Below are 25,529 nucleotides of genomic sequence, written 5' to 3' on the forward strand. Positions count from 1 at the left end.
TAGTCATGCTGGGATATGGTTCCCAATGGTGTCTCTGCCCCTCCTCTCCTTTTCAGTGTGGCCTTCTCTCTATGGCTGGTTGTGGAATATCTGTTCTGCAGTCTTAAGGTTGTTTTCAGAGTTAGTTGTATAAATAAAATTGTTTCTCTGTGTTTCCAGGGGGCAAGGTGAGCTCAGGATACTCCCATTCCATCATCTTTCTGCTTCTCCCAGATTTTAAATTTCATTTGTCCTAAATATTTAAAGGAGTCTTTTCCCTAAAATTATTTAGAAACAATTAAAATCCTGCCACAAGGAGAAATTGTAATCTAGGACATTATCACCCAACAAATTTAAAAACTGTATGTTTTCTGCTTGTTTTATGATCCTGGCTTAATAGTGAAGGAACACCATAATAATGCCAAGAAACCAAGAACTTAGTAGTAATAACTAAATTTAAGATTAATTTCTTACGATAATCAATTTTTCAATTTGCTCAGGAAATTTTAAAAAGCATCCTTGTTTCCCTTTACTTCCTAGTTTTAACTTTTCTTTTTTGGAAAAAAAACATAATTTGTGACGATTTCAGTTGACTATATTTCTTCTGTCTTAATGGTAATTTAAATAATTTAAAATAAAACCATGGATGAAATAAATAGTTCAGCCTGGTATTTCTCCCATCATAATGTAAAGAATTTTTTTAGGCACCCAGCTGCCCCACTGATTATTTATAATTTTTAAAGGACCATTTTATGTATTTTAATTTTTGTGTCATAAGCCATATAAAGATGGATAGACCATTGTAATATGATGAAGAAAAATTCTCTGATCATACTTGATTCTTGCAGTCATCAAAAGGTGTTTGCTTTCAAAAGAATTATACTTCCAGCTGGCTTGCCTTGGGGAATGTCAATTAAATCCAAATTATTTTGTGATAGAGATTTTGCCACTTTTAGAGACAGGGTAAGTGAGCTAGAAATGACAAAAATCAAATGAGAAATGAAAAAAATAAAGTTTCATATTTACCTGTAAATTGCTTTTCTTACAATTAAGCATTGGTTTACCCTTGCCAAATGTCCCCATTTGCAGATGCCTATTAAAAAATAAGCTGTTTTCATTTCCTGCTAGTACACAGTTTGGTTTCTTTTAGTGCATGCTTGTGCTCCGTGCTTTCAGAAGAGCTTTGTGTTATCCCTGGTATCTTGTACTTATAAAGAATCACTTTGAGTGTGTGTGGCCTGGTTCCTAACAGTCTATCGATTCATTGAATTTCCTGAATTTCAGAATGTCACCAATTGATTCTTTATGCTGCCTGGCAGAGCAATTCTTAATTTTTGTCTGTTTCATCCCAACATCATTCTTAAGAAGAAAAGGTTTTCCTTACATTGCCTTGAAGGGTTTACTGAATCATACATCACCAAGAACATTTTAAAGCTTTATTTTGTCTGTTATTTAAAGTGGAAAATGCTGTCCCTTAAGACACTGGCACTCTGCCATTTGCCTCCAGAATATTTCATGGTTCACTGTCAGGACTGTTGCTTTTTCTAGAAGAACATATGGGCCATTTTGGAGAAGTTTTCTGTAACATTCAGATGCTGAACATATATCTATTTACATTTGGTCTCCAACAAATAATTTTTCTGGAATTTTTATACCTTATGGATTCTTTGGAACTTACTGAAAAGTATATTGGAGCCTGATGACGCCAAAGGAGGCTGTGAGTTGGAAGTAGAAGGGACTAAATTTAATTGAAGCAAAGTTTAGCACCATTGGAATGTATTCCTGTGATTTCATTATTTTTCACTGGAATATTTCACCTTCCTCCTCTGCCTCCCCCTCTTTCTCTTCCTCTTCCTCCTTCTCTTCCTTCTTCTTCTTTTTTAGTGACTTCAAATTGTCAGTATAAAATATTTAAAGTAAAGGGGAAAAGATCCTCCTGCACTCTGTGATGTTGATAAATAAGTCATTGGAATGTGGTAGGAGTTAGCACACACTTGAGGATGATTGTGTCATTAAAATTGCATCCAGTCAATCTGGAAATACCTCACCTGAATTGTTCTGTAAACACTCTTCTCACTAAAACACCTGTTTAGTCTGATTGTGTATATTTTGAGTTAAAGGAATCAAACAAAATGCATTTAAAACAAGCAATTAAAACTAAAGTACAACTACATTCTGAATGGAGGTGCTAATTACAATTCCAAGGAAGAATAGTCTCCCCTTTTGTACAATATATTGTATTGATGACTAGAACTAGGTGGGTTTTAGTGGAAAGAGACTAATTCCTCATATTACTGTTCTACCAGATTGTCTCTTTGTTGGTCATTTGGTAAACAACTTATTGATTTGCTAAGTTATGAAGCTAGCTGGCTCTTAAATGAGAGTACTATGGCAATGAAGGAAGAATGAGGAAGTGAAAGAAAATAAAACAAAAGAATAACAATCACATTCTAAATCTGGAAACCATTAATAATACCATAGTCAGGGACCTAAGCATAGAAAGTCTTTTGCCCAAGCAAAGCTGGGGTCTCTCCAGATCCAGAAGCCTGGAGGAGTTGAACAGAACAGAAGTGGTGATGGTCAGAGCAAGATAAAAAGGGAAAATGAAAGTACATGAAAGAACCTCTGTGTCATCAGAGAAGGCATGAAATCAGAGATAGATTTTAGAGAATGTGCCCTTCAGGGAAACCCAAAGTAAGTATGGCTGTATGTCTTACCACTTCAATTATTTGATTCTCTCTCATGTTAGAATTATATACGTGTCATCTGGTTGTCAACTTGTTCTTAATCCATGTGTCTCATTTTGCCACTTGGCCACAACAACAACCAGCTTAAGAGGAAGAAGGTACAATCATCTCTGGACTCATTGTATGGTTAGTGGCATCCCCTTGCTGCGTGAAGCTTCCTTTAAAGGAGAGGAAAGAGGGAAGCCTGGGAAAGATCCCATTAGGTCAGAGTCTAGAGAATCAGGAGAATCTTTAATCACCCAGGCCACATAAAATGAGGAAGGCAAACACATAGATTCATTCACTCTATTGTAGCATAACCAACAAACGAGGAAAGACAAAGGAAGAAATGACTTGCTCACCCCTTACCTTTGGGAGGAAAGTCAAGAGAAAAAAGCAAAATTTGTTGAGAAAGTTTCAAAGTAGTTGTTTAATTGTCTGTTATTATACTTCTTTCCCCCATAAACCACAATGTGATTATTTATATATGACCTACATCATACTGACCCACATTGTACTGGTCAGTGTGTCCTTATTAATATTTGGTAAATGAAAGTATACATTTTTTAAATGAAATCTCCAAATAGATATATCCTATAAAGGAATTTGGGAGTAGAACAGTACACTAGAGCCTTTTTAATACATCTATACCATTATTTACTTCCCTAGTCATCACCTTCCTGACTTCTCTGAGATATCTGATGCTTTGATTTTTATTTGCCAAGACATTATAATTTGAAGTTAGCACTTAGAGTGCAACACATGATAGTGTCTCACTAGCATGCTTACTAAATAACAGACAATTATTTAAATATTTCTGTTTGGGAGACACGCCTTCGAATTCTGTATTTGGATATGTGTTATAAGCAACATGTTCCACATTTATCCAAAAATTCCCCGATCTTGAGATGTATTAAATAGTTGAACTGAATCCTTTTTAAATCCTACTAGTCCAGGAAGCTCAAGATATTCAGATCTATGTCCATAATGTACACACATATCTGCACCCCCACACCCAGGGGCAGGATGACCCTCAGCATGTGTATTTTGAGAGAAAGAAAGAATTAGAAGAGTGGGGATGACAGACTTTGTGGTATTCAAGTCAGCAAAGCACATTACATCTTAGATTTTCTCAAAGGGAGTTTAGTTTCCAAAAATACTACGAAGACCTTGATGTAGTGAAGTCTCACCTGTGACATTATCCTTTGGTATTTCCTATGTTTTTGCCTTTCCGATTTAAAAGTTGTGCTCCTGATGGTGTTAGGCATTCGTCAGATCTCTGTCCATCAATAGGCCTCACGCTTGGCTTGTTTACACAAGTCCTGACTTTCAGGGAACACGTGCAGCCAAAGAACACAGGAGGGAGGCCATGATCACTGTAGAGGGAGAATGTCACTGTGCCTTCTGTCACGCCCAGGATGTATGCCCCATGTCCTCACAGGGAGCGGCATCAAATGAGGATAATTACATTCATAAAATCATTTATAGGCATTCAGTCAATAGATTCTTTAAAAAATTCAGTGGCTTGACTTTATTCTTAAAAGAGTACAATGATTCTTGTTTTTAATCTCTAGTGGGTATGAGCATTTGATCGTAGACAGTGTTCAGTGTTCCTTTTTACGCAGTTTATTTTGATAGTCATCTGTTTTTTTTCACCTTCAATTCATGCTAAAAAGGCACAATCAGTACTCCTTCATTCACCTGTGGCTTGTAGAAGACAAGCTGAATCTCACCTTGGCCCTGGGCCTGACACTCTTTCTTTCTGTGACGTGCACGATCTCTGGGGTGCTGGGCCACGGGAGGGCATGCCATGGAGTACTGTATTGCCAAGAAGCTTGTTTTCTTAGGCCTTGTGAAAATATTATGAGCTCTAGACTATTGGCAGCAGATAAACAAAGACCAACCATATAGGTTGTTCATTATTCTGCTTTTGTATCACCACTGAAATAAATCTTCTATTTTCAAATAATAGTTCTGTCAGTCTTACTGCATTAGTTAGCAATTTAATAGGGCCCATGTACTTTGGTATGAATGCTGACCATGTTAGAGCCACGCTTTATGCTAATACAACAGTTGACCATAGGAACCTCCTATCTAAAGGTTATATAGTAAATCTTGGTTGGATTGAAGTAAATGGTCCAGGTGCCATGGTAGAGAAATGCCACCTTTATCTTTTATCCATTTATCCCTGTCAAACTATTACTTTTTCACTATTAAGCAAAAAATGTTTGATTTTGTCTAATTGGTGGTAATTAAAAATTTTAGCTGTCTTCAGTATCTCATAAGGCACATGATTTCTATAATCCACTCAAATATTCCAACATCTACTTGCATATTTCAAATGGTTAAACCAGCTTCCTCTTTGACACACTTAGAAGAGATCCTAGCTTTGACTTTTTATGCTCTCAAATGCACTATGAATCATTCTGCCAAACTCCTGCCCTTCATGTGAATGATATATTTTATTTACACTCTTAGAAAAAAAATCTATGCATGGCCATTATTAATCACTCACACCTTTAAGAATGATCTTACCTTTTAGCTATTCATCAAAATCGGTATCCTTCCTGTTAGAAAGAGACACATCATAACTGATGTACAATCAAACTGTAGATGGGTCCAAGTACATGGCTATTAGCAGAATAGATGTCTTTTCATTTTAAGATTACACACACGTGCACGTGTGTGTGCATGGCACGTGTACACACACACACACACCTCTGTATGCTGTATCTATCCTAGCAACTCTCTTTAAAATGTCAAACTGCTAAAACCATGTCGGCTCTCAGATAATACATCACTATGACTGAGGAGCCACATATCATTTCCAAAGCCACTCCCACCCCGAGCGAGGCCAATAAGACATGAGACAACTGGATTAGCAGAGGTTCAAAGACCATCATCCATGATTTCTATCAAAAGCAAGGGAAGGGAAAAATTGGTAAATGAATCAATTTCCTCTGATTACACACTAATCTCAAGAGAAGACTACTTTGTAATTGAATTATACCTCATTTAAAAATCAAGACAATAATTTTTTCTGCTTTTGACCATAACTAATGCATGCTTTCATTGGTGAAGAAATATTAAATCGTTCATAAAATGTGTTTGAAATATCTCATTTTTTTGGTGGACATTGTCATGCACCTCTAAAATGTTGGCTGGAAATTGGAAAGATGATGCTTATATTAGCCTCAGGGGAAACCAAAATAGAACAGGGATTGACATATTTTCTATTCTCCCTTTTTCTTTGGCTACTACTATGATTTCATATCGAGATGAGGATTAGAAAAGGCCAAATGTTTGGATAGCTTCTCAGAAGTATTAGACAATACATCAAAATAAGGTGGAAAGTGCTTGAGAGTAGTATTCTGATTATACCACATTTATCTATACAAATGTATATAACTGCAGAAATATTGTAAAATAAATATATCATAAAGGAGACATTTAACTATAAAGGTAGCACTTTAAAAATTACAAAATTAAGAAAAACACTGCAGTCAGGCTTTGTATCTTAGAAGATGCTAAGAACTCTCTTTTCAACAGAATTTTAACTCCCTGGGCATTAAGGAATTACTTTAACAGAAAAGAAAATAACCCATGGGGGGAAATGTAGCCAGCAGAAAAGCTGCTTACAATTTTTGATAGGCCCTAGTATAGGATAGTAGGAAGGCAAATGATTCTATGCTCACTCCAAAACTCTGTATCTTGAAAGTTTCTCATTCATTAATTTTTCTTTGTTGGCATTAAAAGCTTCCAAAGAAAAAGGATAGGATATTGAGCTTGTTATGGATATCCTTCTTATTGATTTTTTTTTCACTTCATGGAAGGCAGATCTGTAAGACACAGGATCTAATCCTAATTTAGAATTTTATAAACCCTAATGCAAAAAAAAAAAAAAAAGGCAGTCCAACGGAAGAAGTTACTCTAGGTAACAGGGATATATCACTCACCATTAAGCGTCTTAAACTCAGAGAAGCAAAGAGTCAACCTTTCTTAAGGTGTATTTAGTGAATGCTTACAATGTGCCTGGAGTTGTGTGGGTTTCTGTTAGGCATATGAATATGGTGAGTAAAGGTTTCTTTTTACGAGGAGCTCACAGTCAGGTACAAGTAACAACGTTATAATGTGGCCACAGAACCGATGGAATCCAATCCCATAGAAACAAATACTCTTCAAAATTATACTTGATGTGGGTTTTAAATGCGTTTTGCAAAAGCTACCCTACATCTTTTAAAAATGTTTTCCCGAGAGCTACATAATTTTGTGATTTTATAGATTATGCTGCTTTAAAAAAAGCACATTTTCCTCCTGTGAGACCAGCAGTCTCATTCAATGAGGATGTTACTCTAAGGTGTGATGAATTCAGAGCAGCCACCGTCAACGTCTTCATGTTTCAGGAAGGCAAAGGCCAAGACAAAGGGATACCCCTTTAGGCTCTGGATCACTTTAGCCTGTTACGTCTCAACCCTCAAACCTGCACAAGATGCATCCAGATTAGTCAACAAGCAGATGATTAGAGATAAAACCTCTCATCTTGGGATAAATTTAATCCAGGCAGCATGTGCTCTTTGGTCATTTTATAAATATAGCATTTTAGAACAGCATTCTCAGAGATCCAGCAGTGCATATCCAGCATTGTAGCTAAAATATTCAAATAGAAATAAAAATAACTCCCCAGAAAGTTGCTGGCATTCATGTTTCCGTTGGAGAATAATTACAGAAGTCAGTTTCAAAGCTAGCATAAGAGATGTTGAAAACCACCTCTCACCCCCACAGAAATGCTAATGACTAGTTGTATTATAGTCTTAAAGCAAGGTTCCAAAACCTTCTCTTTCTTAGATTTATGGTGTCACAATTACCGGCCCTGACCAGACTCTCTGTAAGGAAACGGAGATTCCCTGGACAGGGAAGAGATCCAACCAGGTATCTCCTGGGGCAGTAGAACGTAGCCCTGAAGGTTTAATATTTCTAATCCTATTATGTTCTAATCCTATTACTGAAATGATGAGGTGAATTGCATATATTTCCTTCTTTATCTCTGTGCAATCTCACGTATTTCCTTCAATAATGGCTTTTGGCCGTCCCTCACAAACAGTTTTCCTTCTTTAATTCTTAAAAAGAATATATAGACAATCAAAGTGAAATCTGTTTATAGCAACATGCAGTGCTGCGTCTCCTTATGATGCCTCACGGGGAAACTGGCCATACAGTAGCTATGCATCCAGCCCCTGATTTCTTGCCTTTTGTTAACCCAACTTATTATTACATCAAAAATCATGGTTTCCATTGACGACAGAGTCCGACTAATGTGTGTGTTTATGTGTGTGTGAAATAGCTACACAATGAGTTATTGAGTTGTATATAGAAAAAATGCTAGGCAACTGCAAATTACAAGGATATAATGCCATCAGGGGGTTTAATGGTGACATCATAAATCACAAGAGCAAGATATAAATGGACTGGGCTTCCCCACAACTCTAAGATGCCACTGGAGCTGTGATTTTAAAGGTTGTCTACTCTCCCCAACCACCATTCCCTTATACGTGGATAATTTGTGCAGAATTTCCATCGTCTCCAGTTCTCTCTACTTCTCATCGACTTCAGACCTTTTTTCTACAGCCAGAGAGAATCTGTTTTCCCCACTGTGCGATTAGATCAGCTATATTTAAATGTTAACACTGAATTGTCCCAAGTTAAAATATAACAATTCTAAAAATCTTGCCATTCTGGGCCAGATGTCACCCTCATGCAATATGACGGACAGGTGACAACAGACCCAAGGATTAAGCGATTTTCTCTTCTTGGATAACCATACTCCATGCATCTCTTCTCATTTCCTCTAAGAGCAGGGAATCTAATTACATAGAGTACCCCCGTTAGGACGGCAAACATAGAAATGATTTTATAGTTTTGCTTTCTTTCACATCTGAACTTCAGCGAATCCAAGTAATATTCTAATTTATTTCTGTGTCCTAAATCATTCCTTTTTCTCTCTGATGCTGTCTTACAGAGGAATATATTAACATAAAATAATAACTGGCCCAAACTTTTGTCCAAATTTAAATATGTCCTAGCAAAGCCAGCCCCATTCTAATTGCTTTTATGTGTCACTTTAAAGTAGGAGAACCATCCTCCTGGCAGCTTTGCTTTGGGTCTTAATTAGCCACTTAACTGCAAATTGGTTGGCACCCTAGTCCTTTCATCAGTTATTACCCAAATAGCATCACCGACTTCGGAAAGAGAAAGGAAAGATCCCACATGTAGCAGGTCTCTCCATCATGATTGCCCTTTAATACAAAGAGGGGGGTTCCCGACTACTAATTAAGGCTACGTTTTTAATAGGCAATTGGCATCTTATTTAATTCACTCTCAGTGCGATGTCTTAAAGGAAAAACAATCACAGTAATGTGTGTACGGTGCTAAAGAATTTACGAAATGTTTTCATCTACTTTATTACTCTTACATAGTATCTGCTTTAGCCATCTATTAATCAATATGTTTTTATTGGTTGCTATGATTTAAGATGTAGATTTTATGTCAGTCCTTATCGCATTTGCCTGTGTACCCATGAAGCTATCTAATAAAATTAACCAGGCCAATCTCCAGTATATAAGGGGGAGCTGTTTTCTTTATTTTTTGTTGCATTTCTAGGAAATGGTCAGACTGTTAAACATTCTATAGAGATAGGTATTTCTTTGCAAAGCAAGCATACGTTGTTAGTGGGCAGAAGACTCAGAGGCTTTGTTCTGAGAATATAGAAATAAGGCAGAAAGAGACTACCGATAGAGATCAGATCCAAAAACTTGCCAGAGGGGATGAGAATTCAAAAAGAATGTGGCAGTTGGTTTAGTGTTTTAGCAGAATACCCTCAACTGATACTTTGCATGCAATATGATATCACGTCCTTTGTTGATGCTAGAAAACAAGTGAGCATGGTGACTTTTTAATAATCAACACCTTTTTTTGGTGGTTGTTTTTTAACCTGTCCTGCAAACTGGTCCTCTTATTTCAGGTTCGTATAAATTTACACTTCGTATAAATTTTAAATGCAAGTACTCTTCTATTCTGTTACTTGGAGTCACTAGGAACTGTATTTGGGTATGTAAATTCAGACTTTCTCCGTCTCTCTGATAGACAGGTGAGTTGAGGTTTTGCACATCCCAAACGTCTTCTGCCCATCCCAGCAACGGGGAGCCCAGAGCCCAAACCACAGACTGACCTCGAGTGAGATTGTTCCAGGCTGCAAGTTTTGGAAAACTTGGAATTAGTGAATTATGTTTATGAGATTCATTTCTAAACTGTACCAGAGCTTATAAAATATTAGTATTTACAATATCCTGGAACAACAAACACAGCATGGAGGCAGCTGCCTCATCAGAGACGGAGCCGCAGTGATCTCAGACATTTGTCTGTTTATCATGGACTGGATTTCCTTGGCAAACAATTCAATAAGGAAGATGAGCACACTAGTCTAACGCTCTGCTCAGCACTGCAAGAAAATGTGCTCCTCACCATCACTCCAAACGCCAGTGCTTCTACTCTGTAAGCCCACTGCCTTTAAGTTGAAGTGTGAAGAATAGCAACTTGGGACCGAGATCAAATGAAGGCAGGCCTTTGATTAAATGTGAAATGAGAGGTGTTTTGAAGAGAGCACAGATCTTTTTCTTTTTGGCCGACGTAGGCAGTATCTACAATTAAAGCTCAAAAGGAGCAGATGTACGCTCACAGGAAAGATGTGAAAGAAAAATCATTAGGAATTATTACGCTTTCGCTACCTAAAAACAAACTTGTTCCTGTGAAATATATGAGTTATTAATTCTGGCAACACTTGAGCTTTTTTCCTTCCATATGTGATTATGGAGTATCCAGTTTTTAAGTATATTATACATTTGAATTTATCCAACAAATTCTCTTCCCTAAATAAAAATGTGGTAATCTCCTAGAAGTAGTTTCATGATAATGCAATAGCTGTGAATTACTCAGCTAGCAGAGGATTTCATTTTTCTATATCAAACAAACAAGTGAAGCACTTTACCTAGCATCTTTCAAATAGTAGGTATTGACTAAATGTTTGAATAAACAAAATAGATGAGAAGAAAGAACTAGGTCTATTTATAGCCAATGCTACAAGGTTCCACCTTTGATTTCTAAAGAATCTTACTTTAATCGCCCTCCAAAGGAAAAAAAAAATCTAATTTTGTTTAACTGTCAGAATAATTCCACAGTGCAGCTGCTTGCCCACAAAGAACCTTGAATAAAAGAGTATCCACCTGAATTAGTGTGCAGCCAAAAGCGTAAAAACAAAAATCTGAGTGTCCATTAGGACTTCCATGTGATAGATATTACCCGGCAAAATAAAATGGACAGTGCCTTTCCCTCCCTCTGGAATGAGTTTATTCTGGCCAAAAAACACATTCCAGGGTTTTTCTAATTTCCTTATTGGTGGGTTCATTTGTAAGCAGCCACAACAGTTGGCCAAGGTCAGCAAGTCAGGACTACAATGCGTCAAGTCTCTTGAGAGCTGTAATTTTATATCAAAATGGAGGTTACTTAGGGCGGTTTATCTCCCCAGCTGTTTTTAAGCAGACAGCATGCTGACCACCCAGTGGATGAGACCAGGATGGGTGGAAGTGGAAGAGACTATTTGATGTGACTCAAAAGAAAAAAATGCAAGATTCTTGGGGAAGATTCTATCATGGCGGGAGGCCATGAAATACTTCTCTTAAACAACTTATTCTGTACTCTAGATTGTAAACCTACCTCCTGTGAGCAGCCCTTAAAAATCAAGACAAAATAGAAGACAGCCTGGAGAGTACTTTAAGAAGGGAAGCCTTGTATTAAGGTTATGTCAAGTTCATCGAATAAAGAAAATAGAGGGATCTAATCTCTTAGATATTTTTAGTTTGTTTTGTTTTCCTCCTATTTTGAATGGTATTGAAAATGCAATGAATAATTAGACATTAATTAAGTAAACCTTATGTAAGCTCTTCTAGCTTCATAATTTTATAAAACTGGATTTATAGAACTGACTCGTATAAATGGACTATCAAGTAGAATTACTATCTGTAAATATTGGAAGTAATAAGAGAGTGAAAGAATGTTGTGATTTTATGGTTTTGTTTTGTTCATGGATGAATCAGTAGCTTTTCTGATTAAATTATTAATTTAAATCTTAATTAATCCTTGTCTAATACAGTAAAGAGAATTTAGTTTACTAGGTTGTCATTAAGAGTAGAAACATGACCATTTTAATTATGTTACACAGAATGTAAACTTCGTGATATTGGGAAAACAGGTTTATTCACTACGATATTCCTAGCACCTGGAACAGTCCCTGACAAATATTAAATATTAGATAAACTATTTGCTGAATAAATGTACCTAAATCAGTGGATTTCCCTGACCAAAAAGAGACAGATAAACTATAAAACCAAAACAAACTGAGACAAATCACATCAAAAGAGGAAACTTAGGTAGAACCCAGCAATTTGAATGTTTTAATAGATTGCCCAGTGATTTTGATGATCACCTAATTTTGGTAACCACCAACTATCTACAGTTTGGTACCATGTATCAGAAACCACAAATGAGCCCACAGACATGGAGCTCAATTAAAAAAAACCAAATGTCTTTAAAAGAGGCACATTCCATCTGGTTAATTCATATTTTTATGTCCCTCTCTACTGTTGTACACAAATTCCATTTTACTCATTTTCTTCACCTGTCTGGCAACTGAAGACATGGGGTTTCTAATCCCAGAATTATGGATGCTTATAACTCAGTTTTGGCAGACTCTCAATTTATATGAAAGCTTCAATTTTATATTTATTTTTCTTTATTTTATTTTTATATTTCTTGTAAGAAAAGGAGTACATTTTTTAGATTAAAAAATAGGAAAACTCAGAAGAAACTTGAACTAGATGTCTTTCAAAATAGCTTCTAATTTTGAAATTCATTGCAAGTGGCTTTATGAAGGCCACTTATGATAAAAAGTCTCAAGTATTTAGTACATCCTTCAGGTCTCTACTATTGCCTCTGTGTAGAGAGGTATGTAGAAAATACAAGCAAAAGAAGAGGCTGATGCCTTGAGGGCTGAAAACAGATCTGCCTTCAAATGCAGGAATCTTGGTGGGTATCTTAAAATATAATGTTGTTTTAAGAAAAAGGCCCACTGAAAACTGAGACTTGCCTCCTTCAGGTTACCAATGCGACAATAAACTCAAAAATTCCTTATTAGTTTGGAAGTGTGTAAGACTTCTACATCTGGCCGTTTCTCTTCAGCCTTATCTCTTACCTCCTTTCCGAACTTCCATCTAAATATTTTCAGTTCCTGGAACAGACCTTTAAACCTTCCCTCATATTGGTCCTACCACCTGGAATATTTCTCTCACCTCCTTCTCTTGACCAATTCCCTTCTTAGATACTGGTAAGAAATCATTGTTTATCCCTAAGGGGAGAAGAGGTCTGATGTAATCCACCTGCTGCCATCCCAGGGGCTGGTTGCTTCAGGAAATGGTGCTCTAGCATGGACTTGGGTTCCGTCTTAGCCTCTGGTAAACATTAAGATGTGGCAGTAACTAGATTAGCCTTGGGGAAAAGGAGCCCACGCGTAGCTTGCGCTCATCCTGGCCACTCTTTTCGTAGTCCCATTGCCCAAGGACGTTTAAGCCCTGGGGTCGCAGAGGAAACAAGCTGGCTGATATCCACAAAACAAGTCATTCCATCCATCTTCTTTTTTAGCGATTCTGTGATGGGCTTTCTTTGGCCCGTAACTGAACAGCCAAGGCATTTCCCACTATCCATAAGTCCATGTATAACCATACTTCAGATCACTTCTCCTTCCACGTTAGGTGAATGACCCAGTATACTGCTCTTATCTCTCCTTGCTAGTAAGATTTCCTTTAACACTGTCCTTTAGACAAATTTCAGTGGGGATATCATGGAATGGTATATGAGTTTTAGCTACCACCAACATACGTGGAAAGGTCCAAGTTTCTTTCTTCGTTATGTGATTGTAAAAAATCCCCACCTCCAGCAGGCCATAGTTAGTTGAAGGAGAAGTAATATATGAGCATGAAATAGAAAACTGTCAGTCACAAAGTTGGTCAGAGTCCATTCAGAGCCCGTCGTGTAATGGGCACTGGGACAAGAGACTGGTGAGGCAGAGGGGACCTGATGTGTACATATGAAGTACCTGATACGTGCTCTCACCGTCTCCGCAGTGGCTGACTTGTAGCATGCACAAACAGTTATTTGTGGTTTGTATCACCAGGAGCATGATACCATCAATGGCAATGGAGAAAGTTAATTATTCTGCAAAGGTAAGGAAGTGAATCTTAGAAAGCTTTTAAGTGGAAGGAGATGAAATTAAAATGGCTGTAGTAGACTGGAAGAGAAGGCTTAAGACGTGACTTTTAGGTAAAAACAGATTCAAGAGATGTAGCAAAAGTGACCAAGTATGCCTGAGAAAATAAGGAGGGATAATGAGGTAAAGAACAAGGCAGGGAATTCTGAAACGTTTTGAAGCACAGTGTGAATATCTACATGACTTGGGATCCGCTGAGAGACCTAACAGTTGTGATAGTTAATTTTATGTCAGCTTGAGTAGGCTAAGGGGTTAAGGGCCCCAAAAGAATAAAAAGGTGGAGGAGGGGCAAATGATCTCTGGAATGTTCATCTTCTGCCCTTGGACATTGGAACTTCTGAGACTTAGGCTTTCTGACTCTGGGACTGATAGCACTGCACCCCCTTCAGAGTGGGAGTTACATCATCAGCTCTTCTGGTTCTCAGGGCTTCTGACTGGAACTGAATTATTCCACTGGATTTCCTGGTTCTCCAGCTTGTGGACAGCAACTGACGGGACTTCTCCGTCTCTGTAATCATGTGAGCTAATTCATATAATAAATCTCCTGTTACTTCTATCTGCATATATCCTATTGATTCTGTTTCTCTGGAGAACCCTGACTAATACAGGAGTGTAGAGAGTACTGACACTTTTAAGACTGCTAATTTGCAGAGGACTAATTTGCAGCAGTTCTTATGGGTTGTAAGTGCAAGCTGTTGCAGTAAGAGCTGTGAACTTGAAATCTAGTGGTTGGTGTTTTAATCCTGTCTTTGCCACCTAGAGCATTTTTTCTTAGCTGCAAATGTGAGCGATGGAATAGAAGGTCTTTGAGCCTCTTTCAGGCTTAATCATTATACAAGTACGATTGCAAATTAGAACCCTAGGATTCTGTGAATATCCCAGTGAGGCATCCTCCAAGTTTGACAAAAGATAGACTCACAAGGAGTGCAGGTGTGGGAAGTGCTATATAAAACATAAAATAAAATGATTAGTTGTGCAAGTGATTAAATAGCTAAGTGATCAGCTTGCAGAAATGTGATAGAGAAGATGATCTTACAGGGCATAGGGAAGAACTGTAAGAAGCTGCATTTTAATAGGGATGTTAGAGGCATTGCGCTGGACCTGAATGAGAGAGAAAGTGAGGAACAGCAGGTAGATTTTGTTGATCTCTGCATGTCCATGTATCTGGTAGATAAATTCATGTGAGCAGATAAAGCTGTTTAAAATCTTAATGTAAGCATCTTAGATTGGAGTCACAGGAAACTTCCTTTACAAATGAATTGTATGATGTGAAGTTAAAGGAAATTCTGGAATAGTGACTTAGTAATAGGAGGTAAACAATCACAACCAACCCCCGCCCCAGCCTTTTAGCGACTGAGGGAATTATAGTATGTAATTGAAGACAGAAAGAACACAAAGGAGTAATAGTTTAGTCTAGCTAATGTTGAAGTGACATGACAAAACTATTGTTTCATGTAGAGATTTATATTAGTGACATATAAAATGATGGTTAGGAGAAACCGAAGCTTTTAAGTCAACATTGCAGTATGCAAATTAAAAATACCACAACTAGAACATTGCTTTTACTCTTTCCAAAATTGCTTTAGCTTGATTTGGGAGAAATTTGAACTATTCTATCATGGAATGGACCCAATTATGACCAGATTGGTCTTTACCTTTTGTGTAATCGAATGACTAGCTGGCTATCATCTGACCCTATCTAGCTACTTCTTCTTCTTTTCACATTTTTGGTGCAATACTATGTGAATAATATGGCATTTGCATATGAATTCAGGTTAGGCAGGATTAAATCAGAGAAGATTTCAAACACTATTTTCATTCAAAAGGTAAGTGTCAATGATGGGATGGCAGATGACTTCAGTATGCAAATATTTTGGTTTTCGTGGAGATAGGATAGATTCCAGCACAAACTACTTCCACCTGCAGAATTTTCTTAATAAAAATATAGTCATGTTGTCTTTGGTCCACTTTCTTTATAAAGACACTCAATTTTCTTCACTTCACTATAATGGCCCTGAGAAGCATTCTTCATGACTAAGGTTAAGGTGCAGGATACAGGCATAATGCCATACTATAAAACTGTAGTTTTATCCATCTGGATCAACTTTCATGTTACTATTATCCATATGGGAAATTGTAAAGAAAGCAGAAATATGACTTTCATTAGATTTGTAAAATACACTGAAATAAAAGAGAATAGATTGTCTATCAATTTATTTGTCATTCTGGACAAAGGAATGTGCCAATCATCCAACTATATACACTTCCATATACAATTGATTACTCCTAGATATTTACATCTGGATATGTTGTCCTATGAAGAAGAAAATCTTTAGTAGTGGTCTATTGTTATCTGGCTCCTTCTTCCCACAACTATGGCGTATTGTAAATTGTCTGGAAGAGTCTAGTTACAATGTTCATTTCTTTAATCTCATGTCAAACTGAAGGTTAGTTTGACCCATATTAAATAAGGGTAGAAAAATAGAAAAGAAGACATTGGTGATAAACAGTGTTTAATTCCATTTTGGAGAAAACAATCAACTCTCTTTCTATAGGATAAAGCTGAAAATGGCAAAAGCTCACACAAATATACAGTGCCGTATCATTCTCAGGTTAATAAAAACAATTTATATGCAGGGTAGTGAACAAGAGGAAAGTTATGGAAAACATTTCTCACCCGAGGACAGTACCAGATGTGTTAAGACTTATGGGAGCAATCAGAGGTGACCAAGTCTCAGTGGCGGGCCTTATTAAGTTAGACGGTGACCCAGCACCTTCAACTTATTAAGCTGTCGAGAACTTCAGTGATTAAAACCAAAGAAAGGTCAGATACAAACCTTCAGAATGTCCCTGCACTGATATTTTCTTATAGGCACTAGACCCTCATGGAAATACTTCTCTTGACTTTAAAAAATTAGATATTTGAACTGGATTTATCCAAAGCTTGAGAGAAATTTTAGTAGATGATGCTTCTTCAAGATTTCTCACACCAATTTCGTAACTTGAATCAATATCTAAAGAAGTATCCTTAGAAAGTGGTTTTGCATATCATCAGAACGGAGGCCAGAGGAGCAGATTCATGGGGATGTTCACATCTTCAGATGGGACCTAGGAGATGAACGAGACTTGTAGCTACTGTTAGAGATACTGGGAATAAACTTTCAAAACCTTATAATTAATACATGTGAAAGTTAAAATTGGAGATTTAATGCCATCCCAAGTTGTATCCTAGGCTTTAAATATCGTATGGGGTTAGATAGCTTTTCTCTGTCCTCTTCCTCTGTCTCCTTTTCCGAATGTATCTATCTCTGTATTATGCTATATAGATACACCAAACTCTGAATACATTCATATGTAAATGTATAGGTACAGGGGTATCATGTATATATAAATCCATACTATACATGTATCTAGGATAATGTTAAATGTTATGCTCTCTGTTGTCTTGGAATCTAAGCAGAAGTCTCGATTCCACATGCACACGAACCCTTCAACCCCATGGCGGAAAGCTGCTATACTGTTTCTGCAGCACATGCCAAAAGATTGTGAAACTGGTTCTGCAAGCTTTAGCCTGTTGCACATCTGTAGGACATGAAAGAGAAAAAACAGAAAGAGCTATTTATTCCTACAATCCCCCCCGCCCACCACCACCGCTTTATGGTATTTCCCCTTACCTCCTTTCCAGGGAAGTTTGCCTTCAAGAGAAGTGTTTGAAGAGTTTTACAGTTGCCTGGAGTTTGAAGGCCATAGGAGGGGGCCACTGTCCTCTCTAGGGGGAATTCTGCAAGCAACATAGCGATGGAAAGAGGGCCCAGCAGAGAGTAACCTGTGACTGCGAATGGTGCAAAGGACTAGTGGGAATCCTGACGAAAGGAGCCTTGCCTCAGTCTTCTCACGAGGGACCCCACTATTTCACAGAACCACTTCCGGGGCACAGGGCCAGTGCAGAGGCCAAATTATCACTAACAGCAGAGCTGAAGGGAGAGAGGGTTGTATGGCAGCTAATCAGAAGAGGCTTCTAGAAAGCCCCAGAACTCCCTGTGAAAGGGAAATTCAGAAATCTTTCAGTTCATTCCTCCTTCCTATTCCAGGATTTCAGTGGGTTGGGGAGAAACTTAAATTTGCATCAAAATTTAGAGTTAGGTGATACTTCATTAACTGGACTTATATTATGGAAGTCTAACATGAAAATTTGTGGGATCTGCCTTTGCACTGAGGCATTTCCATACAGTGCTCTGATAGGAGTATAAATACAAATACTATTTCTGGGAAGAGACACAGCAACATACAGTAATAATTCTCTCAGAAATTAATATTCTTTGGCTTTTTGTCTTCCTATTAATTGATCTCTAGAAAATAATCAAAATTTAGACAATAGTGTGCATCATAATATTACTTCTAATAATAAAAACACAGAATCAATTTGTATCTAACAAGAGAATGGTTCAATACATTATGGAATATCAGTATAACGGAGAGAGATTACATAACCATTTAAATTGTTATTTTCAGAGATTAATATATGGGCAAATGCTTAGCCTATAATGTTAAGTGAAAAAGAAAGGTTCAAAATTATAGATGAATTTTAATATCAATTTAAATATTTATGATTATGTAAAATATGTATGCCTAAATGAAAAGATTGAAACAAAATATTAGGAAGGGTTATAATCAGTTGGAGTATGGATTGGTGATTGTATTGCTTTATTTATACCTTTTAAAATTTTCCAAGTTCTATTAAATTAACATTTTATTGCATGTATTATAATTGGAAGACACAAAATATAAAGTGATTTATTTTACTGATACAATAAGCAACATTTTTTTCCTATTACTTGTGGTATTAATAATGGTGGCATAACAGAGCACATCAGGAATTCCAAACTCAATATATTTTATTCTATAGATTTAAAATCTTCCTTTAAACTGTATTTTGATGCAAAGAATATAATTTTAGATACAACATTTCGTAGAAAAATTATGGATCTGTTGTTTCATAAAAAGTATTTTTGAACACTTTTGTAATTTTTCTATCCAAAAAAGAAAATATTTTTTACTGATATAATTTATATTCTTATATGTGGGTTTTTATTAAGATATTAATTCACACTCCATTAAGATATGTGATTCTTATTCCATTTCCTATACATCTTAAATTCCTGTATTTATAATATGCTTCACACAAAGAATAATTCAGTGTTGGAATGCAAATACTTAAACATGAAATGTTATAGTTTGTGCATGTGAGAAAACTATATAGATGACATTGTCTTCATTTGGAGACACAAATCTCCCACTTTTCAGATTCCTATATGTTCCTTCTTTTTCTCCCTTAGTCGGTATTCTCCCTGTGTTGTTTTCTCCTCCACTTTCTGACTTAGATGAAAATCCTCACCACGTGGCTTCCTAGGTGGCCATCAAAAGGTTGGTAAGATGCAAACTGGAACCTGAGGAGTAGGCTGTCGCTGATGTGACCCTTGCTGAAAGGGAAAAGGAGATTGGAAGGTGTTGGGCAAATAAATTCCTTTCCTTTTCTTTCTCTTCTTCATTGACTCCTCAGAGGCTTGCTTTCTTCTTGCAAACCCTACAAACAAGTTTTGAGTGCCAAGTAAAACAAAGAGAAGTCAACCCGTCATCTCTGTGGTTCATTGTTAGGCAGAAACCAGTGTGGTAACACATCGAGGTGCACTGGTTTCACCTTCCTTTGCTTCGCTTCACTTTTCCTGTTACCTTCCCCACCAGAACTGGCACCTCTCAAAATGTGTTAGCATCTTAATCCCGGCCTTATGTTTCCCTAGCTAGAAGAACCAATTTACGACACTTTCCACGTGGGATGACTTCTTTCCTCATCAGTACACTTGGTATAGCTTGGGCCATCAGCATTCTGGAGAAAAGTTTTGCTAATGAACCTGCCTTTGCTATTATTTTGATAAACTGAAAGGAAAAAAAATATACGAATCTGCAGAATAGGAGCTTATTTCCTTAGATACCTGAAATTGTGACTGAAGCCAATTTTAAAGTTGGGGTGGTAATACCAGGATTCTGGCAGGAAGAGAGAGAGAGTTTCCTCAGTATGGTCCAGGGAAAAATGACTGCCTTCAAATTCATTATGTTTAAAGTTGCATAGCACATTCCAGATTATATCAGAATTGTAGTTTCCAACCTAAAAGGTGATCTCACACATGTTATCTGAGACTCAGTGAACAACTTAAGCCCCATGTGATTAGAAGTGGGTTTAATCTGGATTCTACTAGACAAGGATCTTTTATGTCTAAAAATCTTGGTTGATCCCAGCAGCAGCCACAGATGGATGCTTAGAAGATGATGGTGATGCAAGCATGGCTATGTGGAGTGAGGTGAATGTGGTGAGGAGTTGTACTATGAAACCAGCTATTTAACAAGCACCTTAATTTGTTTTTTGCATGTAGTCAAGTTTAAGAAACTTTTAAAAGATATTTATATATTCTAAATACCCACTTAATATTACTCATATTATAGTTTTTGAACTTACTTTCTTGCAGGTTTTCATTTGAAGAGAAGAGAGTTGATTCATCCCGATTGGCCAATGTTGAACGAGAGTGAGGCGCTGTCTTTGCTTCCTGACTTCTCATTTGACCAGGGAGGATGTGAATGGTTGTATGAAGGGGGTTGAGGGACTGTTACTGTGGGAAAAATTCCTAGGAATGATTTCTCTTCCTATCCCACTGAGTGTCTACTGTGTATTTCTATGGCACTAAGTACTACATGGGGGCCCTGACAGATCACATTAGTTCAGGGAGAACATAAGAATTAAGGAAAACATTCTCATATCATTTTCCTGAAGTCTGCCTATGGTTTGCCTGTAAAGTTTTGGAACGTCTTTTCCCTAGACATCAAAATATTAACTACAATGTTGTATTAATATGAGGCACTACTATTCCTTGGTGTAATTAATTTTTCCTACTAAATTCGACGACTTTGAAAGCTTTGTGTCTTGGGATCAAGCCTATAGGCTTGTTATTATATTTTTTCTCAGGCTTGACTGAAAAATGTTTAAGTATGAGAATGAAAGAATATTGATGCCAAGGGTTTCTTTTTTTCTCTGTTCACAGACATCCAGCTTAGGGGAGGGATGAACGTTTGCCTTCAGCAGCCAGCCCAAACCATGACCAAGCACCCCCCACATACAAATCACTTCCCATGTTCCCACATCATTGCACACTTGGCTATCATTGTGCCCGTCCTGCAATTTTAAAATTATTTATCTATCTGACTTGACTTTACTGGATTATAACTCCAGAAAGTTAGGAAGTTGGTCTTATTTTTTCACTGCGTCTTCTTCAAACCTCGGTACAGGGCGAGGCATATGGTAATCGCTTATTGAGTGAATCAATAATCCATTGAATAATCATTTTATTTTGTTCTCACATTGCTTCTGAACTTGATCAACAGCAGAGTCTGCCAAATGCTTTTATAAGCTATTTTAATTCTATATCAAGTTACGAAAACTTAAACAATTTTCTGTTAAAAAATAAAATGTTTGTTTTCGCTGTGCTTCTCTTCAACTTACAGAGTAAATTCATGTTTCGTTTGATGAGTAAGTGTATTTAGACATTTATCTGGCACACTTGAATAAACTCCTCTGAGACGATAGATCAGTGTACCATTTTTAAAGTAATAGTATAGCATGTGGAATTGACTCTGACAGCTTCCAGCAGCAGTAGTAGCTAACGCTTCCACGTACAGCGATTACTATGTGCCAGCCTAGTACCGAACTTAAAACTATTTGCCAGGCATGATTTAAGGACTTTTGATATATTAATTTGTTTAATCTTGTTCATCGTTCTGTGAAGTTGCTATTATTATTCCCATTTTACATATGAGGAAACTCGAGCAGGGAGAAGTTAAATGGCATGCCCAAGGTTTTATGGCTGGTAGGTGGTAGAGTGACTATTAGACAGCCATCTGGCTTCACAGCCTATGTCCTGACCACTCTGCCAAAGACTCTGCTAGTTTAGATCACGTTTCAAACATGATGCTGAGGAAGAAAAAATAAGAAGTGATAAAGAAAGATAGAATTACAGAAATGTAACTTACCTGGAATTCAATAGTGTCCACATTAGTCTCAGAGAATTTTATAAGTGGTAAAAAAAACTCCTAGATTCTGAATCAGATGCTCACATTCAAAACAAAAATTTTGAGATGGAAAAGTGTCACACATAGTGCCCACTGCAGTCTGTAATGGCCAAACCGGATCCAAAATCTTTGAACAAACAGCCCTGCGTGATCTGCAGTGTTCTTTTATGTAGAAGTGGGAATTTTTCAGCCAAGACTAATTAATTAGTGCTAGTTAAGAAAGACTGTCCACCTGGGTTTTCACTCCTCTTCACACCCCCAAATCTCCCTGAATCTTGGCTACGAGAAAGGGGTACCTGAGGCTGCCAGCCCATCCTTTGTGCCTCTCAGTTTGTCCCCTGCCATCTGTCTGCCAACGTCGCCACCTCTCACCCAAAACCCACCCCTCCAGCTTTCAGGCAACCTGACTGGCAGAGTCATTCTTTCAAAGTCGCTTCCTTTCCTGATTTCGTGAAGTTAGGGGGAAAATGACATTTTGAAGCTTTTTAATAACCACCTTTGAACATAACAACAGTTACCCATTTTTTCATGGGAATGATAAAGATAGAAAAAAAATAGGAGTTGTTTTAAAGGGTGGTAAGAAGAATCTTCTCCCCTGACTACTGTGTTTACTAGAAATGCACCTTCACTCAGGTATGGCCTGAAAGACCATATGGTTCTTCCAGAAAGGGTACCGTCAAATAATCCAGACATTATGTTACATTCATATAAATTGATGTCAGTTTGGGAGGAGCTAGTGTTTCTTGAGGGTTTGTGTGGCAGATGCCTTATACATACTAGTTCATTTGATCCTCAGTAACAGGTGAGGTAGGTGTTATCATCCCTTCTCACAAACTGTAAAATAAAAATAAACAAAGAAACAAACAAAAACCCAAACAGAAATATTATTTCTCTGAAGTCTCAGAGTCAGTAGGTTGCGAAGATGGAATTTGATATGAGTCCTTTCTGGCTCCAAATCTCAAGCTCCTTCTATAATATGATTCAAAAGAAAAAAAAGACTTAATTTAATTAAAAAGGGTCTAGAAAAGCAGCCAGGGACAGTGCCTGGAGAGGGCAGTCCTGGCTGGGAGATTCTCGGAAGCCAGCGGGTGACATAAAATCTAAGAGAGTCTCTTAGATTGACGAATAGGTAAAAGAATAAAAATGTCCCAGGAATCTCAAGTATGTTCCCTCCTTTGCAATACTTCTGAAAGCTTGCTGTTCATGCTTGGCTAAAGTCAGAGACTGGAAAGGAGTTCGAAGTGGATATTGGAGTGAGGAAACCCCAGGTTTTTGTTTTTTAAAAGATTTTATTTATTTATTTGAGAGACAGAAGAGGAGGGGGGGTAGGAATAGGGGCAGAGGGAGAGGCAGACTCCCCACTGAGCAGGGAACCCTACTCAGGGCTGGATCCCAGGATCCTGGGGTCATGACCTGAGCCAAAGACAGATGCTCAACCAACTGAGCCACCCAGGTGCCCTGAGGAAATCCCAGTTTTGAAGATTTGTTTGCCTACCTCTATTCATAAGATACTAAACTTCTAAATTTGCGTCCCCACTTCTAAAGGTATCGTTTAAAAGATATTGTCTGCTACCAGATGAACGATAGTGAAAAGAGTGCTGACAGAAACAGAAGTGGTCGTTTGAGATATTAGGAGGTAAAATCCATAGGATTTAGCACCTATTCGAACGGGAAGGAACAACAGCTATGTATGCAACCAAAGAGGCCCAGAGTTGTGGAGCTTGGGGAGGCGAGAAGGGTGTGGGCTCCGGGTGTGGTGCTCCTAGGGCATCTTGGTGAAGATGATCAGAAGGGAGTTTTGAAGTGATAGAAAGCTTGTGGTGTAGGTAATGGTCAACACATCCATTTGCTTAAAAATGAGAGTTAAAGTCAGGCCTCTACGGGTGGCTTTTCAGCAAAAGAAGATAGAATATAAGTAAGGGGAACAAAGATAGAAACTTCGGAAACATCTGTTTGGGGAGCAGGGAGAGAAATAATCCAAAAAGCAGTCTTGGAGCGATTTGAGAGCAGCAGCATGGAAGGCGCCGAAGGAGAGCTATGATGAAAAAGATCCCACCGAGCAGGTAAAGGTGAAGAAGGAAGAGAAATACCTTCCATTTGGCAGATTATTATCACGCCTCTGAGAGAGCAACTCAGTAGATCAGTGGAGCAAATGGGAAAGAAAAAGTGAGGAAATGGAGGCTCCTCTTCTGAGAATGAGCTTTTGCGAAATTGAGCAGGGAAGGAGCTCAGGGGCAGGTGGTGGCGTGATGGGAGCATTACCTGTTAGCAGGGCAGCAGTCTTAGAGTCTGAGGTGCTAGGGGAGGGGAAGCGAGTTCAAGAGCGAGAGAGCAAACCAGAGAGGAGGAAAGGTGGGCGATTTGGGGACAAGCTCTCGGAGGATGTGGAAGGGATGGAATGAGGTTACAGTTGAATGAGCCCTGAAATTACTTCTTCACCTGCGATGGGAAGGAGGAGAAGAAGGAGGAAGAAGCTGAGGGTTTTGGAGAGAAACAGGAGAGACTGAGGAAGCTCACCGCCACTAGTTTTGATCTCGCTTAAGTAGAAAGTGAAATTATTTGCAGAAAATAACTGTGGGTTGGGGCTTTGTTCTTACAGGCCTGAAACACCCTTACGCAAATTCAATCAATTCAGAGACATGAGAGCATTGAACAGTAGCCGTGAGTGGCTGGTTTCTGCTGAGCCCACGATGGAACCAGTTGTTTTGTTAGAGAGTTCTCTCTGGCATAACTTGGGAATCAAAGAGCAGAGAAACAGGCCTGTGAGGTTTACTGGGTTAGGTAATTAGCATATCCTTTGCTTCCTACTGCGGCTTACAAACTTCTTTTCAGTACCTTCAAAAACTCAGCAAACTATTTCCTTTATCGTCATTGCTCTTGTCCACCAACTCCAATGACCCTTATCTGCTTCGGTGATTTCAATACATGGGTCATAATCTTTCTCCCCTCACATTTGACATCATCCTCCCATTGTTTCATGATCCACATTAATAACATCATTGTTTCAAAGTCCCTTCTTGACTTTCTAAGCTCTAGTTAACTGTATCTCATTCCACCTAAACAATCTAAGAGCACACCTGTGTTTCTCATGCTATAGTCATTTTTCATAGCTGCTTCTCCAACCATAGTCTTGAGCTGTGGCTTCAGACTTCAGAATCTCAATTAGAGAGTAAAAATTTAATTTAAGTTGAAGGTAAACTGACATATATTTTAAGCTGAAAAAATAATAATTATTCTGCAGGACAGATCCTCCTACATCCAAAATTCTAATACATACTTTTTCTCTGAAGGACAATATGTAAGTATGCTGATTAATAAATGTAACTGAACGCATCCAC

General features: G+C 37.8%; 1 long non-coding RNA gene across 2 annotated transcripts in view; it reads left to right on the top strand.

The window, feature by feature from the left end:
• The window catches only part of LOC123791475 (uncharacterized), a 379,739-nt gene that overhangs the window by 352,327 nt on the left and 1,883 nt on the right, over nt 1-25,529 (top strand). For both annotated transcript variants that reach the window (XR_015724396.1, XR_015724397.1), the window contains one exon: nt 20,598-20,654. This is a non-coding gene — a long non-coding RNA (uncharacterized LOC123791475). The remainder of the gene's footprint in view (nt 1-20,597; nt 20,655-25,529) is intronic.

The sequence above is a fragment of the Ursus americanus genome, chromosome 5 (genome assembly GCF_024610735.1).
Source record: "Ursus americanus isolate L20-20 chromosome 5, mUrsAme1.1.p, whole genome shotgun sequence".
Lineage (NCBI taxonomy): Eukaryota > Metazoa > Chordata > Mammalia > Carnivora > Ursidae > Ursus > Ursus americanus.